Source organism: Vipera ursinii, assembly GCF_947247035.1.
Source record: "Vipera ursinii genome assembly, chromosome: 6".
NCBI classification, from domain to species: Eukaryota; Metazoa; Chordata; class Lepidosauria; order Squamata; family Viperidae; genus Vipera; species Vipera ursinii.
This window is the reverse complement of record NC_139515.1, coordinates 71,620,840-71,639,636: the sequence shown is the minus strand read 5'-3', so window position 1 is coordinate 71,639,636 and position 18,797 is coordinate 71,620,840. Positions and strand designations below refer to the sequence as shown.

General features: G+C 39.5%; 1 protein-coding gene across 1 annotated transcript in view; it reads right to left on the bottom strand.

Annotated features, from left to right (window-relative positions):
* PTN (pleiotrophin) overlaps positions 1-14,359 on the bottom strand; it is a gene marked incomplete at its 3' end in the record, with an annotated part of 90,511 nt that extends 76,152 nt beyond the window's left edge. The window contains exon 1 of the mRNA XM_083365383.1: positions 14,161-14,359. The remainder of the gene's footprint in view (positions 1-14,160) is intronic.
* Positions 14,360-18,797: the final 4,438 nt, after the last annotated feature.

Below are 18,797 nucleotides of genomic sequence, written 5' to 3'. Positions count from 1 at the left end.
GCAAAATAAAAACCATCCAGGACATGTACATATTTATTTATTTTGCAAAAGTACCCTTGCAGATTAAAAATGTTGACTGCAACAAATAGCAAGGACAGTTGAAATATCTGGCAGCACCAGATAGAAACAAACATCACAACAGAGGACAGTGATTACATGGTGTACATGAGCAGCATGCACAGTTCCAGTGAATTTTCATTCATTTGGCCTGACAAAGAATACTTCAAAGCCACTATAGCAGATGCCACAACTACAGCTGTGATTTTCTCAGTTTGTAGCACAATTACAAATGGCAACTATGTATAGCCAAGCTTCAGACACAATCCAGATCAGACACAAGTGAATCTACCATATAGTGGCTTATATGGTGTGTTTTTTCCTGAAATTTTCATGGAAGTTTAATAACCTCATTTTCCACTTATCTGAATATTGTGATATTTGAACAATTTGCGTAGTCATTTTGTAACACGTACACGCTTGCCCCTTAGGTTAAATGTGTAGGGCAAAGTTTGAGGAATGAATATGTTTAAAATGATACCATTTTCTGTGCATTTTTAACATTAGTTGGATGCAGTAATGGAAATCTCTATTGTTAGCTGTGGCACTGACATGGGTATTTTTTCATGCTCTGGTTCAGATTAGGGATTCACAGATCAGTAAAAATTTCAATTTTATTGTAATCATTTGCAGGACAGTTAATCACTTCTTTAAAAATACGTTTAAAAATATGTATATCTATTTTCTTTGCAATTTCCCATTAATACATGGGGAAGAACCTGGAGAAATTGACCATGTATTGCAAAGTGGGAGGAAGACAGAACACACATAATGTCATACAGAAGATGAATAATTTTCTCAACATAAGCTTTCTTTCTTTCTTCCTTTTTCCAGACATAACCACCCTTCCTTCCCATTCCTTTTCAAATGGATCTGAGCGAATAAATGGGATTTTGTGCACTACTTTGGCAAAAGGAATGTTTGCAGTCTATTCAGTGCCAGGAAGGGCCCATTTTTTAATAAAATCTGTAAATCTACTCCATAGAAATCCGTGTTAAATTTCTTCTCCATCCATAATTCAGGCAAATATTAAAGGTTGTAACTGCTTTTTCTTGTTTCGAATGCAACGGGGAAGTTTTAAAATCGAAGTCATGCTTAGAGTTGTTGCATCTACAAAACTAAAGGACACCACCCTCACCCACCTCTATCAAATGGTGCTCCAATAAAACCAGTTTAAAAGTAGCTTCTAATTCCTCAGATCCATTTATAGTATGTCCTAAGGTTTTATCAGCATTACTGAGTAGAAAGGATTTCCCCCACCCACCCACCCGCTGTGTACTTGGTGATTTTGTGCCAATTCAAAAGTGGTTTATGGATCTATATTGGTGAGAGCAGCCAGTGAGCTGATTCAGTTCTGTCTCAACTGCAGAACACCTGCACTGCACCAGTGAAGCTCTGCAGTGCTCAGTCTATATCCCTACTGGATGGAGCACTTGTCCCAAACCTCCCACAGTTCCTGAGGAACTGAAGAAGCTTCTTGGGCGAGAAGCGAAACATTTTCAAAGAAAAAATAAAGAAAGCTCAGTTACCTTCTGAAAAACACCTTTGGGACTTTACCAGGTCCTTTAAGGGAAAAGCTGAATCGTGGGGGTGAAAGTGACCAAAATTCTGTCCATTTCTCCTTCTCTTGGTCAGGGGAGAAAGAGGTATGCAAAATGCCAGGCTGTTTGTACGGTTCTGGTTTTTTCTTTCTTTTCCCCATTTGCGCAAGGTCCAGTAATGATATTTTAGTTATTTCAGTAGTGGGTCAGTGTGGAACAGCTACTACAGTGAGTTGTAGTTTCTGCAGCCTAAGACCTATTTTTATTTAGTGATTTGGAACTATTCAGCCTGTATATTGATTAAAATATTGGGCAAGCAGCTGGTTGCAAATGGATGACATGATATCTTTCTACTTGTAGAACTCCCAATGAGATTCTTAATACAAAAGGAATGAGGGCTTGGTAGTAGAGCAGCTTCAACCCATTACCAATATCCAGATTTTCCTTTTTTCCCCTTTTCTTTTTTCACAACCAACTACACGTGCTGAAAATACGAAGAAAAGTGATGGCAGGATTTATAAGTAGTCCTCATTTAGTGACTATTTGAATTACAACAATGATGAAAAAGTAACTCTGTGACCACACCTTGCACTGATGACCTTTGCAGATAGGTAAAGCAAAGGAAAACTAAAGTAAGATCATAAGCATAATTGTAGTGTCATTTAGCAACCACTTTACTTAGCAACCAAGTTCTGGTTGCTAAATGAGAAGTTACCTGTATTCCATTTTATTTGTAATGAAAGTGAAGGATATATTTGTGGGGCCAGTCATAGCAGATTGAATGACATAGTTTTCAGGCATTCATTGGTCACTTGAAAAGGCAGCAATTAGCTCACTAGGTTATCCACACATTTTCAGCATCCCAAGATCAACAGGGGGCAAGTTATCAGCCTCAGACTAGAATGAGGCAGGGGAGCTAGCAACAGCAACATTTCTTAGACCTATATACTGTACCTCTTCATACTGCTTTACAGCCCCCTCAAAGTGGTTTACAGAGTCAACCTATGGCCCCCAACAATCTGGGTCCTCATTTTACTGACCTTAGGAGGATGGAAGGCTGAATCAACTTTGAGCTGGTCAGGATCAAACTGCTGGCAGTTGAACAGTTGGAAGAGTTAGCCTACACTACTGCATTCTAATCACTATGCCACCACGGCTCTGGTGAGGCCATGTCAGAAGGCTGTTAGTCTTATTTCAGATATAATTCCCTAAAATTAGATTCAATCCCTACTGAGGAGAAAGGAACCCTCAATGAACTCAGTGGACTTTCTCCCTCAACAGACACATAGTAGGAATGTGTAGCAGGCTATATTCTAAACTAGGGGTAGGCAACCTTGGCTCTTTTATGACTCGTGGATTCAACTCCCAGAATTCCTGAGACAGCATGTTCTAAACCAAAATGGTACTTCAGAGCCATGGGGGTATTCCTGCTGACACACCTGTTTGCAACAGAGGATGACCATGAGATCCCAGTTGCATAACCTTGGCCTTTGAATGTAAAGCATTAACCCTAATATAGTAGTCCTCAACTTATGGCCATCATTAACCCAGGAATTATGGTTAAATCTCATGGTGGTTGTTATGCAGGTCACCACATGACTGTGCCCAACTTTATGGCCTTTTTTGTAGCAATCATTAAGCTAACACTGTGATTGATAAACAAACCTGTTTTCCCCCAGGGGTGTTTTTTGCTGGAAATTGGAAATAAATACAGGCAAATATATATATATATATATATATATATATATATATATATATATATATATATATATATATATATATATATATATATATTTCAAATGTTAACTATTTAGATTACCTTGCTAGGCCCCAAACATGGGGCAAATCTTTATTTCCTGTTTTCAGCCTATCTTGAAGGCTATCGAACAGGCAGTAGTCACACCGGACAATTCATATATTTGTGTAAATTCCCTTTAATTCTTTGTTAGTAATTTACACACATATATATATATATATATATATATATATATATATGTATATGTATATGTATATGTATATGTATATGTATATGTATATGTATATGTATGTGTATGTGTATGTGTATGTGTATATGTATATGTATATGTATACTGTGTATATGTATATGTATATGTGTATATATATATGTGTGTGTGTGTGTGTGTGTGTGTGTGTGTGTAAATTTTTTGGTTTGCTAACAAAGAATTAAAGGGAGACTAATATGGCCATTTCAAACTCATTTGTTCTCATCAGTCAGCCATACCCTCTGAGATTCGAACCTGGGCCGAATCTGAAACACATGCTGAAAATCACAGGCACATGACTGTGGGAGGCTACAAATGGCCATATATAGGAGCTGGTTGACAAGTGCCCAAAATCGATCATGTGACCACAGGAGGAGTGCAACTGTTGGAACTTCAGAAATGAATAGCAAAGTGGTGGGATTCAAATATGTGAACAACCAGTTCTCTGTGTGGATGCCATTTCCAGAAGTCCATTCTGGACCTGGACAACAAAAAATTAGCTACGGGTTCTGCCAAACTGGTATGAATTGGCTGAATCCCACCACTGGTCCCATCTCCAAAGATGATTCCCCCCTCCCTAAATCCCATGCGGTTACAGCAAAGTGAAAGCATGCAAAGAATGTTCCCTTTGGAGTGTCCGCTTCCACTCTCCACCAGAATGACAGGGTACCAAAAAGGGGACCTGACAAAGATTGTCTTCTTAGACAATCTTGTCTTCTTAGTCTAAACATTTTCTTTTACCTATGTGACCACAGTAGGAGTGCAACTGTTGAAACTTCAGAAATGAATAGTAAATAATTTTGGGGAGATCCATCAACCCCAGTGGTAGAATTCAGAGAGCAACCAGTTCTCTGTATGGATGCTGCTTCCGGAAGTCTATTCTGGGCCTGGGCAACAAAAAAATTAGGTACCGGTTCTGCTGAAGTGGTGCGAACCACTGATCAACCCTCAGCACCTTTAAGATGTGTAGACTCCAACTCCCAGAATTACCCATCCACCCATTTGGGAGTTGGAGTCCACACATCTAAAATTTGCTGAAGTTAAGAAACACTGCCACAGAAGCTTTGATGACCACCTGGATATCATACAAGGATAATCAAGGGTCATTTACTCTCAAATTAGTTGTTTTAATACCGCTCTTCAACTGCTTTAACATTTTATTTTAAGCTGTTATCCATTTATCTCATGCCCTTTTAATTCAATTAATTTAACTGGGTCCTTGTTCTGTGTACTGAACCGAAGAGTCCTGAAAATGGTAATGATAAGGGAGTGTGTGAAAGTATTGAATACATACGTGGCCTACTAATGACCCTCCAAATGCAAAATGAACTATCTATAAAATATTTTAAAAACACAGTGAACATTCACCTACAAAAAAGGAAGTTTAGGGGATAAAATACTGAAAATATGCCAGGCTTAAATAGGAGGGTGACTAGGAGAAAGCCAGAAAGGTGAATGACTGTGAGGATGCTTTTAAATCCTCTGTTCCCTGTGAGCAAGGACGATAAGATCAAAGGCAATTACACAAAAGATCTGGGTCAAGCAAAGCAAGACTGGGAAGTCCCATGAGGAAGTATGTGACCTGGTTTCATATTCAACTACACACTGACTGCTGTGTACTTTTCTTGAAAGGTAAGAAAGAGGCTTAAAGTGAATCACATCCAAGACACTTATTTTGACAGCTGAATATACATTTCCTAGAATACATTTTTTCTGGGGGAGGGGTGAATTTTCACTGCCCTCTAGAAAAAAGCCACTTTGTAGAAATTTTTTTACTGTATTATTTAACTTGTGTAGGACCTATCATCTTTCTCTCTCTCTCTCTCTCTCTCTCTCTCTCTCTCTCTCTCTCTCTCTCTCTCTCTCTCTCTCTCTCTCTCTCCCTCCCTCCCTCCCTCCCTCCCTCCCTCCCTCCCTCCCTCCCCCTCTCTCAACACATTGACATACACAAAGGCTTCAGAATGGGCTGATTTCCAGACATTATGAAGAAAACAAAATCATGGCTGGGATGCCAAGCAGTTCTTACCACAGCCACTTGCAATGAAACAGAATGTATGCTAGGCTGAATACTGTAGCAATTATACAAGAAATTGGAGAACTTATTTTCTTCTCTCTTTGGAGGAGAAATTTGGAGATTTGGTGATATTATCTCTGCAATTTCACTGTGTGATTTTGCAGAGGACAATTTTATAGGGCCTTTTGTAACATTAACTAATGATACACAGTACTCACAAGTTACATTAGATTCTGCCCTGTATAATCACCTGTCTATAAATAAAAAAAACAGCAACTAGACAACTTTGGCTGATCCATTGCTAATCTCAAAAGAAGCTAAGAAGAGTCAGATGGAGTTAAGACTTGTATGAGATAACACTCAAGGAAAGGATAACATCTGAGAGTCATCTTATCGGGGAGATGGGCGGCATATAAATTTAATAAATAAAATGAATGAATGAATGGGCTATAAACTAGACTGGAAAATCAAAACAATATTCCAAGCTAAACAGTAAACTGTTTCATAGGTTGCCAACAAAAATGACATGGTTGTCTCTGTGAAAACACCAGTTGCTGAGCTCATTTCAACCTTATAGATAATAATAATAATAATAATAATAATAATAATAATAATAATAATAATAATAATAAGAAGAAGAAGAAGAAGAAGAAGAAGAAGAAGAAGAAGAAAAAGAAGAAGAAGAAGAAGAAGAAGAAGAAGAAGAAGAAGAAGAAGAAGAAGAAGAAGAAGAAGAAGAAGAAGAAGAAGAAGAAGAAGAAGAAGAAGTTGGAAGGGACCTTGGAGGTCATCTAGTCCAACCCCCTGCTCAGGGAGGAAACCCTATACCATTTCAGACAAATGGCTGTCCAGTCTCCTCTTAAAAACTTCCAGTGTTGGAGCATTCATAACATGAGATAACATGAGCAAAAATGCGACATTACTGGAAAGAAATTTTCCTTTTTTTTCTTACAATGTATTTAAATTCTAGATTAAAATAATTAAAGTGCAAACCAGGAGAATAGCAGAATAAGAATACATATAAAATTATTTAGAATGGATAACAATGATTGTGACAAATAATATAGCCTCTTATGTATCAAATCACTTAAAAGAGAAACGAGACCTCAGCTGTCTCTTTAACAAAAACAGAAAAGTATGTCATGAATAATGCTAATTTATAGGTTACCTGCCATTGCCATTGGTAAAAAGATTTGATGTTGTGGAGCATTCACTCATGTCATTGTGATAGCTTTGTATATTCTGAAATTGTGCCTTTGTGGGCTATCAGTGAAAATTCTGCCCTCCCCCACAGCGCTCCATGTAAACAGGTCAAATATTTGTGAACAGCTATGAGATTTGCAATGATGATTTCAATCCTATCCAAACAGATTACAGTTTCATTAGTCAAACACATCTCTCATAACTTACATAAGTTCATGAAATCAAACTACTTTGAGAGACCTCTTTCTTAAGCTTCAAGCAGAACTTGTATGTCTGGTATTTTCATTTTTACATTTGTTCACTCAATACAAACATGAATTTTGATGCGTTTCTGAGCCAAGATTCTGAAAACACTACACAGAAAGTGTAAAATACCGTGGATAACACAGAATAAATCTGTGGTCAGATTCATAAGGAATTCAGCACCTTCGATCCTAATTCTGCACTGTTGGCAAAGATGATGGTTGTTAATGCATGGAAAAGTTATTCAATTCATACACTCAATATTAATAACTCATGGATGTCCCTCCATCCAGTGCGCTCCCACAGAGAGGGCCTCCTCAGGGTGCCTCCGATCAAAGAATGTCGATTGGTGGCCCCTAGGGGGAGGGCGTTCTCTGTGGGCGCGCCAGACCTGTGGAATCGCTTGCCGGTCGAGCTCCGGATGGCCCCCGACCTTCGCTCCTTCCGGCGGGATCTAAAAACTTATTTATTTGAGCAATCCGGCCTGGTTTGATGGGTTAAGGGCTGGGTTTTTAACATGGTTTTAATTACTGTTTATATCGGGCATAATATTTAATTGTTTTTTAACTTTTGTACTTCGTTTTTAATATTTATTGCCCTGTACACCGCCCTGAGTCCTTCAGGAGAAGGGCAGTATAAAAATTTAATAAATATAAAATATAAATATATAAATATGGATGATTTGCTAAGAAATCAGATCAGAAATAATATTTGTGGAGGAATATGTGGTTCAGAAAACCCAGGGCTTTTTTTCTCATAGAACGTTCAGAACGGAGTTCCGGCACCTTTTTTGGATGGAACCTTGTAGGGTAGGCAAGGCGGGTTGTATGACATGTGTGAGTTCCGGCACCTTTTTCTTTTACAAAAAAAGCACTGAGAAAACCCATAATAAAACATAGGGTGTTTCCTATGAATATATCAAAAATACACTTCTTACTTATGATATTCTTACCCCTTTACATAAAAATCCCCTTTAATTTAATTTTTATTTTTTTAAAATGCTATGAAGCAAATGATTTATAAACAATTACTTAACTACGTAATAGCTGAGTGTATAGAAGGAAAGAAAAAAGAATTCCACTTGGCTCAAGCAATGGATATTTCAAGGTTAACATTCTTAGCAGATGGCAGATTTTGATCCTAATCACTTGTCCTGGCGATTGGGGTATTTCTTAACTCTACCATTGTTTCTGGACTTGCCTTTGAAATGCAAGTGATTGTTCTTCTTTTGCCCTTGCTTCTCTTCTCTGTCCACAAAATGATCCAGGCAGAAGCTCAGTATTTCCTTTCCATTGCACCCAGCTCCCTTAAACTTTTGTAATATTTATCCATATTGATTTGTCATAATTTCCAAGTAATGCTATTACCCAATAACTAAATGGAGCACTCTGCTGTTTCATCAAATCCACACTTAGCTGAGATCATGGAACCTGATCCATTATCCTATTAGCCTTCAGAAGTAATCTCCTGGGTGAGATTCGCTGCCTCCTTTTCACTCTTTCTATGACTGGCAAAGGAAAGAAAACTGTGTACTCCCAGCTATAAATGAAAGCAGAACAAAAGGCATTTTCTCGCAGACATTTAAACTATAGCAATATACACTACATTACCTATGTTTGGGAGGGAAAGGCAGAATATGTGCATGTTTGTGAGAATACTGATGTTGTTTTTCTTTTATAAAATATATATGTAAGTCTAGGTAGAGAGATTTTTATTGAATAACAGAATAGGAGAGTTGGAAGGAGATTGGGGGTCTTCTATTCCAACCCTCTGCTCAGGCAGGAAGCCCTATACCATTTCAGACAAGTGGTTGTCCAATTTTTTTCCTTTAAAAAAGCTCTAGTGATGGAGCATTCACAACTTCTGGAGGCAAGTTTTTCCACTGATTAATTGTTCTAAATGTCAGGAAATGTCTCCTTAATTTTTGGATGCTTCTTCTTGCTCACTTTATAGGGAAGAATTCTACTCTAGCAGATGGATGTCCACCTTTTAAATAAAGTGTGTGTGTGTGTGTGTGTGTGTGTGTGTGTGTGTGTATTGAACATTTGTGGAACTCTAGTGTGAGGATGCATGATCTCAAGGTCATTCCAGGAAATGCTGCAAAGTAATAACCTCTACAAAGGGTCTTCCCCACTGCCCAATTATCTGTCTGATGTCTACCGTGCTTTAGATAGAAAATTCTGATTTGACGATAGAGGAAGTGTTTGTGAAAAAGAAAAAAAAAAACCTCCCAAATGTTCCAACCATTTCATTCAATTTCAAAAATACAGGTAGATCTTGACTTATAACCCCAACTGGGGCCACAATTTTGCTTTTAAGTCAGCATAATCGTAAATGGAGTCATCACATGATGGACTTGATTTTATTACCATTTTTTCCAGTCATTGTGAAGTGCATCAATGTGGTTCAGTGAACTGTGTGGTTTTTAAGTAGCTCACATGGGCATTAAGCAAATCCAGCTCCCTCGGTGAATGTTTTTTGTTTTGTTTTGTTTTTGCCAGAAACTAGCAAAAAAAAAAAGCTGCAAATCACAATCACATGACCATAGGATGTTGCAACCAGTGGTAAATTTGAGATAATTGCCAAGTACCCAAATTGCGATCACATAATAGTGGTCATAAGTATGCAATGGTCATAAGTGTGAGTACAGGTCATATAAACCTCTTTTTCTGAAGCCATCGTAACTTTGAACCATTGTTAAACAAATGGTCGTATGTCGAGGACTACCGATAAGTTAGATATGTCTTGGGCAAATGATAAATGCTAGTTAGAGTTTGATCTTCCCACATTATGAATTTGATGGGAATGAGAAAAAACAAAACCTTGGAAACATTTCCATTGTGATGTCTTGATTATTTTTTTAATATTCCACCCCCAAAACTACTTGTTAGACCATAGATATTGTCCTAATCTTTTATTTGATGTTCTCAATTGAAACAAAGTCTCAGGAGTTCAGACTTTATCCCCATTATTATGGTCTTCCTAGTTTACTTGTGCTAATACATCTTTTTTTATTTATTTGTCCAATTTAGAAACTGCCCATCTCAGTCCAGCAGCGGCTATGTTCAGTGTACAGTTTAAAACATAAAAACCATATTAAAATACTATGTCTCAGCAAAAGGAAGCAGATGAAACAGGGATGGAATAAGCTAAAAGATAAAAGCAGGGAAAGGGTCTTCAAGGTTACCAGCCCCAAAGTTGCACGTTCCTCTGGGAGCCCCAGGCAAGTCAACAGAGCCAGGTCTTCAAATTCTTCTGAAAGGCCAGGAGAGTGAGGACCCACCTCACCTTTGGAGGAAGGATTTTCCAAACAGCAGGGGCAATGGCAGAGTATGCTCTCTTCCTGGATCCCACCAGTTGAAATTATTTAACTGACAGGGTCCACAATATGCCCTTTCTGCCTGATTGGTTGGGATGTGCCATGTAATGGGGAGAAGACAATTCCACAGCTAACCTGGCCCCATGCTGTATAAGGCTTTAAAGTTAATAATTAACATGTTGAATTGGCCCAATTGGCCCAAGCAGACCTGCACCCCATGCACCTTGCACAGCAGAGGTTTTACATGCACAATCTTTGGGGTGCCCAAAATTACTCACTCGGGCACCTTCTGTACCAGCTGAAACTTCCAGATTTTAGAGACTGCCCGTCTCAGTCCCAGTACAGCTATGAGTACAGTTGGTTAGCCCCCTGTAAAATGTTGCAATAGTTCAAGCAGTAGATGAACAGCATGTAAGTGACTAGGAGCCTCCCAATCAGGAAGGGATGTGCTGATGCACAACACAGTTGACCAAAGACTGTCCTAGGCATGACTGTCACCTCCTCTTCAAGCAGGAGTTGTGAGTCCAGAAGGACCCCCAGATTACTCATCAGTTCTGTCTGGGACTGTGCAACCCCATCTAAGATGATAAAAATCGATGGAGAGATGAGCCCTCACCACCACCTAACAGCCATTCTGTCTTACCAGAGAACAACTGAAGCCTGGTGTTCTTCATCCAAACTCCCCAAAGCCTCCTGACACCATGAAAGGACATCCAAAGTATCACTTAGTTCACCCAGGAATTAGTGTATATCTGTATCATCAACATACTGATGACATCTCAATCCATGGTGATGGATGATCTCACTCAGAGGTTTCAGGTAGATATTTTAAAAAGAACATAGCAATCATTGACTTCTATGGGATCCTGCAACAAAGAAGTTGTGGGCTGGACTTCTCACTCCTATCAACACTGATTGCAATCAGAGGAAGGAGATGAACCAGCATAAAACTGTGTCTCCCCTCACAGACACACACCCCAACCTCAGCTAAGTCAGCCCAAGAGGATTCCATGGTAAAGGGTATCAAAAGCTGCTGAGAGGTCAACAAAAGCAAGGATGGATCATCTCACTCCTACCAGAAATCATCTAAAAGTGTGACCAATGTTATTTCTGTTCCATATCCAGGCCTGAATCCTCTCTGAATCCAAATAAAAAAGATGAACTTTTGCTCCATAAACTTTTAAAAACTTTCACTGCATTGTAAAACACCATGCCAAATGATCGTTCTGTAATTATTATTATTAAACATATTTCACTTTGTAATCAAAGGGGAGAAAAGCAAATGTCTGTTTGAGGCTATCCTAACACAGGAGAAAGGAGTGTTTTCTCTCCAAATGAAACAGTGATTTACATCTTTTTTTAACTACAAATTTTAAAACTCTGGCCAACTGACAAGTCATGTTTATTCTCTAGCTTTTTGATTAAAATTTAATTAAAAGCAAAGAGATGAAATCTCCGGATTTTAGTACTACAGTATATCCCATGAGACTCATAGAAGCATGCAAATGAGAAGGTGCAATTTTTGTCACATGTTATTTTATTGTTTATCAGCTGAGCTCGAAAAGGCAGGATAAGATGAAACATGGAAGAGAAAGTAAGGACAGGCCCCTGGCCCTGTCCACGATGTTTCACCAGCCTTGCAGTGATGAGCCTTCAGCCATACTTCCAGGGGGGGGGCATATCTTGTAAAAGGATATCAAATGCAGATACATGCAGGTGCATCTTTAAGTAAAATAATGAAGACATACCAATGCCATACATTTATAACATAGGTAAACTCTAATTTTGATTGAAAATCAGATCAGATATTTAATTTATATCTTCTTCATGTATTTGCTGCTCACTGAATATAGGAAGGAAGGAAGGAAGGAAGGAAGGAAGGAAGGAAGGAAGGAAGGAAGGAAGGAAGGAAGGAAGGAAGGAGAGAGAGAGAGAGAGAGAGAGAGGAAGAAAGGTAGGGGAGGGATCTAGCTGTATAATTCTAAAAACGTTGCAGGCCAGGAATGAAGAATGGTAAACAAATGGTCCCACAAATACAATTTTAAATGGATTCCAAACTGATCTGAAGTTTGGTGTAGACCATTTGCAAGTAGGACACCTGGATCTCTAACCAGGATGTTGAATCCACATATGTTATTCAACCCACAGGTATCTGATCATTGTGAGCAATAATTCATTTTAGCTATCGTTAATTCCATGGAATTCATTTTTACATTTAAAATTTTATATTTAAGCATTCAATTCATTGCCCAGCCTTCATTTCTTACATCAGCTTTCTTGACAAACATGGGATAGTTCCATCACACAAACTGGAAGTGACAAATTGGAATTCACAGGACTCGACTTTGCCTTTGATGCAAGCCATGGAGGCCGAGAGGTTGTGTTCTACTTCTGTTCCCTGGTCTCTCTTTTCATCCTATTCTGTATTGAAATTATGGAACCAAATCAAAAGTTCCACTTCCTAAAACAGGAAAAGGAAAAGGATGGCCAGAGATATAGTGACATTATAGTTTCCTACTGCCTTGTTAAAATTAAAGGTGGAACTTTAAAGACTTTTCTATGTCATAAAACTCCAGTATATTGTCTGAAGGCACATGATGCAGCAATCATACTGAAACTCCATGTAGTCTGCCATTATTCCTCTGTAACATTTGCAGTTCCATAGCAAACGTATATAAATATGTATTACTTAACAAATTTATATGGTCACCCACCTCACTGAACCTGACTATGGCGGCATACAATTAACAATGTCACAACTGTTAAAAAGTTTTTTAAAAAATAAAAGCAAGGTTGTGGAACGAGGAACATCCATCCTAAACACAATATAAGCTATTTTAAGTCCTTTCAAGGAAGCTTGGCACCTTTCATTTTAAAAAAAATGTTTAGAAAGCACAATTTTCTGTTACAGTAAATTGTTGGAAACCATCACATAAGTAAAAGGATGACACCAAATAAACCTTGTAAAAAAATAATAATCTAGATTTAATTAAATTCACAAATGTAGAGTCAAAGAAGCAGAACAACGTGCATTTGCAGACCTTTCATGCTAGAAAAACTCATTTTGGCCCTAGTAATCTGCAGTCTTGTCCCTGTCATAAATGTGAGCATGTTCAATGAAGCAGAAGCGAAGGTGACTAACAGTAGCTGGTATACTTGGGAAAAAGTATGCAAAGCTCTGCTCTCTGTTTAATGCTGACACAAGGACAATCACTCTTCAAAGAAGAAATGATTACAATCAGGCTCTTCCACAAGATCACCAACTCTCCTTTCCCTTCCCAGAGGGGCTGAAGAGGCAATCCTAAGGGGATTGGGGTCCTCTTTTCTACTTTTAAATTGGCTCTTGAATCCTTTCAGAAGGAGATAAACAATGATACAACTCCATATATTTTACTCCTTATGATTCCCTCAGTAAGGACAACAGGAAGAAGGGTCACCAGGAAGACTCTTCCTGAGGTGATGAATGCTGCTCATATTATTTGAAATAAACTGCTCAGCACTGTGTAATTATAAAGGGGATAGTGTACCCATCCTCACAAAAATAAGAAATGTCATCCTTGCTCCCCACAAAAACGGATATTCTGAAGTCTCTCAGGTCTTATTTCCTTCATCAACTTTCTTCAGCCATAGAAACAGATGAACAGAGATACTACCTTAAGAGTACTTAGCTTCCTTTGATTCATTGCCTTTCCCCAAGTTGCAATTTTATGTGAAATTATGTGTGGGTGGGTGGCTTACCGTATTACTGTCAGAAACAAGTTAAGTAAAAAAAAAACTTACTTTGAGTTGCAAAATCTCCTGTCTCTGTTAAACGGTCTTCAGATTCAGTGGTGAGTTGTCAGAGATGGCTTCACCTTTGCTCAGGAAAAGCAAGGGGTCTTCTGGTTTTCCTTCCCCCTCTCTAGAAACTATAGACTCCTCTGCACTCCCTGCGTTTCCGACCGTTCCCCTGCCCCACTTCCTCGCAGTTCACTTTCTTCTCTTTGAATGTTCTCGCCACGACTGTGCTACTCAAGGCAGAGAAGCTGATCGTTCCTTTAACTATGGATAAAGCAGGCTGTGAATGAGCAAGTGTAGTGTGTGTGAGATGGAGGGAGGGAGGAAGGGAGGGAGGGAAGGAGGAAAGAAAGGGAGGGGAAAGCACTCACGGGTACTGATTGAGAAGCTCATTAAAAGCAGGTCACTCAAGGTTTAGACTCTCCCATCATAATCTGACAAAAAACAGGAAGAGAGAAATGGCAAAAACTTTCCTGGTCAGGAATATCACCCTTTTTTGGGGGGTGGGTTTGGGTTGGTTTTCCTAGAGTTTAAGGCAGGGAAATGTAAGAGTTAACACCTCAGGGTTTAAAAACTTCAGAGGCTGTAAGCACAATCCAATCAATTTCTAAGCTTTTCTTCACCAGGGAATCTCAGCCCAAGCTCAGGAGATGAAGGGGGGGGAGCTTACTCCATCTTCTTTAAACAGCTCGTTAAGCTATTTTTGTCCTATTGTGCCTAAGCAAATGGTCAACTCATGTGACCATTGTAACAGCGATGGGAGGAGTCCATTCACAAAAATACTACAATAGTAGACTCTACAATTGGATGGTTGAGTTTCAAAAGAGGCTGGTTATATAGTATTAACAAACTAAAGAAGGGATGAGCTCCCTCAAAGTCAGCTGAAAACTCAAATTGTTAACAAAAAAGATCTGTTTAGTCTATTGTTCAGAAAAAAATATTTTTGGTGAAATAGCATTTCAAACACAAGAGAGTTTTGGAAATGTTGTCTTTATGGTTTGTTGCATTCTTGCTCATCTTTAATTCCAGGGGACAGAAGGGACATTTTTTTTCTACAATCATCTCTCCAGCAGCTCCCTATAATTCCCAAAGGGAGAGACATCAGTAGGAAACTGTTTCCATGGTACTCTTCACCCATCCCAGATTGGGAAGTGTAGGAAATTGGACAATTTCAGAGTGATGGAAATAGGTACGTGTAATCAAAAAAAACAAAACCCTTGAAAACAGAAGATAGAAAGAAATGATTGGATACTTTGAGAAAAATAATAGGAGAACAAAAAACACACACAAAAGAATAGAAAATGGTTATTCTGAAGACAGATTTTGGAACAGGCCTAGTCAGTTCTGCATTGTTTGCTAAAAAAAAGATGCAGAGATTAATGCCTTTTATGTTCTCCTTCATGAATTACTGCCTTGTCGTGGAGAAGGGGCTTGTGTAATTCAATGAAGCTATGAGCTATGCCGTGCAGGGCCACCCAAGACGGACAGGTCATAGCAGAGAGTTCTGACAAAATGTGATCCACTGGAGAAGGAAATGGCAACTCACTCCAGTATCTTTGCCCTTGGACAGTACCAAAAGGCAAAACGATATGACGCTGGAAGATGAGCCCCTCAGGTCGGAAGGCGTCCAATATGCTACTGGGGAAGAGCAGAGGGCTAGTACTAGTAGCGCCAGAAAGAATGAAGCGACTGGGCCAAAGCCGAAAGGACGCTCAGCTGTGGATGTGTCTGGTGGTGAAAGGAAAGTCCGATGCTGTAAAGATTTTTTCTCCATAGGAACCTGGAATGTAAGATCCATGAATCAAGGCAAGCTGGACGTGGTCAAACAAGAGATGACAAGACTGAACATCGACATCTTAGGAATCAGTGAACTAAAATGGACAGGAATGGGTGAATCTAATTCAGATGACCATCAGGTATACTACTGCAGGCAAGAATCCCTCAGAAGAAATGTAGTAGCCTTCATAGTCAATAAAAGAGTAGGAAAAGCAATACTGGGATACAATCCTCAAAATGGCAGAATGATCTCAGTTCGAATCCAAGGCAAACCATTCAATATCACAGTAGTCCAAGTCTATACCCCAACCACCGGTGCTGAAGAGGATGAAATTGACCGGTTTTATGAAGCCCTACAGCACCGTATAGAACCAGCACCAAAAAATGATGTCCTTATCATCATGGGGGATTGGAATGCTAAAGTAGGAAGCCAAAAGATAACTGCAATAACAGGCAAGTTTGGCCTGTACAAAATGAAGCAGGGAACAGGCTGATAGAATTTTCTCAAGAGAATATGATGGTCATAGCAAACACTCTTTTCCAACAACCCAAGAGACGGCTCTACACATGGACATCACCAGACGGTCAACACAGAAATCAGATTGACTATATGCTCTGCAGCCAAAGATGGAGAAGCTCTATACAGTCAGTAAAAACAAGACCAGGAGCTGACTGTGGCTCAGACCATGAGCTTCTTGTTGCAAAGTTTAGGCTTAAACTGAAGAAAGTAGGGAAAAGCACCAGGCCAGTCAGGTATGAATTAAATCATATCCCCGTTGAATATACAGTAGAGGTGACAAATAGATTTAAGGAATTAGATCTGATAGACAGGGTGCCTGAAGAACTATGGACAGAGGTTCGCAACATTGTACAAGAGGTAGCAACCAAAACCATCCCAAAGAAAAAGAAATGCAAGAAAGCAAAATGGCTGTCTGAGGAAGCTTTGCAAATAGCTGAGGAAAGGAGGGAAGCAAAAGGCAAGGGAGAAAAAGAAAGATACGCCCAATTGAATGCAGAATTCCAGAGAATAGCTAGAAGAGATAAGAATGCCTTCTTAAATGAACAGTGCAAAGAAATAGAAGAAAACAATAGAATAGGGAGGACCAGAGATCTTTTCAAGAAAATTGGAGAGATGAAGGGAACGTTCAATGCAAAAATGGGCATGATAAAGGACCAAAATGGCAGGGACCTAACAGAGGCAGAAGAGATTAAGAAGAGATGGCAAAATTACACAGAATAACTATACAAGAATGAGCTTAACGTCCCTGATAATCACAATGAGGTGGTCACTGACCTCGAGCCAGACATCCTAGAATGTGAAGTGAAGTGGGCCTTAGAAAAGCTGAGCAACAACAAAGCTAGTGGAGGTGACAGTATTCCAGCTGAGCTATTCAAAATCTTAAAAGACGATGCAGTAAAAGTGCTACACTCAATTTGCCAGCAAATTTGGAAAACTCAACAGTGGCCACAGGATTGGAAAAGATCAGTTTACATTCCAATTCCAAAGAAAGGCAGTGCCAAAGAATGTTCAAACTATCGCACCATTGCACTCATTTCTCATGCTAGTAAAGTTATGCTTAAAATCCTACAAGCTAGACTCCAGCAGTATGTGGATCGAGAACTACCAGAAGTACAGGCAGGATTTCGAAGAGGCAGAGGAACTAGAGATCAAATAGCCAACATACGCTGGATCATGGAGAAAGCTAGAGAGTTCCAGAAAAACATCTACTTCTGCTTCATTGACTATGCTAAAGCCTTTGATTGTGTGGATCATAACAAACTGTGGCAAGTTCTTAAAGAGATGGGAGTACCAGAACATCTTATTTGTCTCTTGAGAAACCTATATGCGGGCCAAGAAGCAACAGTGAGAACTGGACACGGAACCACTGATTGGTTCCAAATTGGGAAAGGAGTCCGGCAAGGCTGTATACTGTCGCCTTGCCTATTTAACTTATATGCAGAGCACATCATGAGAAAGGCAGGGCTAGATGAATCAAAAGTTGGAATTAAGATTGCTGGAAGAAATATCAACAACCTAAGATACGCAGATGATACCACTCCAATGGCAGAAAGTGAAGAGGAACTGAAGAGTCTCTTGTTGCGAGTGAAGAAGGAGAGTGCAAAAGTTGGGTTGAAACTAAACATTAAGAAAACCAAGATCATGGCATCCAGCCCTCTCAATTCCTGGCAAATAGATGGGGAAGAAATGGAGGTAGTGACAGATTTTATTTTCCTGGGCTCCAAGATCACTGCAGATGGGGACTGCAGCCAAGAAATTAAAAGACGCTTGCTCCTGGGGAGGAAAGCCATGGCAAATCTAGACAGCACACTAAAAAGCAGAGACATCACCCTGTCAACAAAAGTGCGTATAGTCAAGGCTATGGTCTTCCCAGTTGCAATGTATGGCAGTGAAAGTTGGACCATAAGAAAGGCTGAGCGCAAAAGAATTGAGGCCTTTGAACTCTGGTGCTGGAGAAGACTCCTGCGAGTCCCTTGGACTGCAAGGCGATCAAACCGGTCAGTCCTAGAGGAGATCAACCCTGACTGCTCTTTAGAAGGCCAGATCCTGAAGCTAAAACTCAAATACTTTGGCCACCTAATGAGGAGGAAGGACTCACTGGAGAAGAGCCTAATGCTGGGAAAGATTGAGGGCAATAGAAGAAGGGGACGACAGAGAATGAGGTGGCTGGATGGAGTCACTGAAGCAGTAGGCGTGAGCTTAAATGGAGCCCAGAAGATGGCAGAGGACAGGAAAGCCTGGAGGAACATTGTCCATAGGGTTGCGATGGGTCGGACACGACTTCGCAACTAACAACAACAATTAGAGACAATATACCTTCCAATCAATATCAGTAGTTAATAAT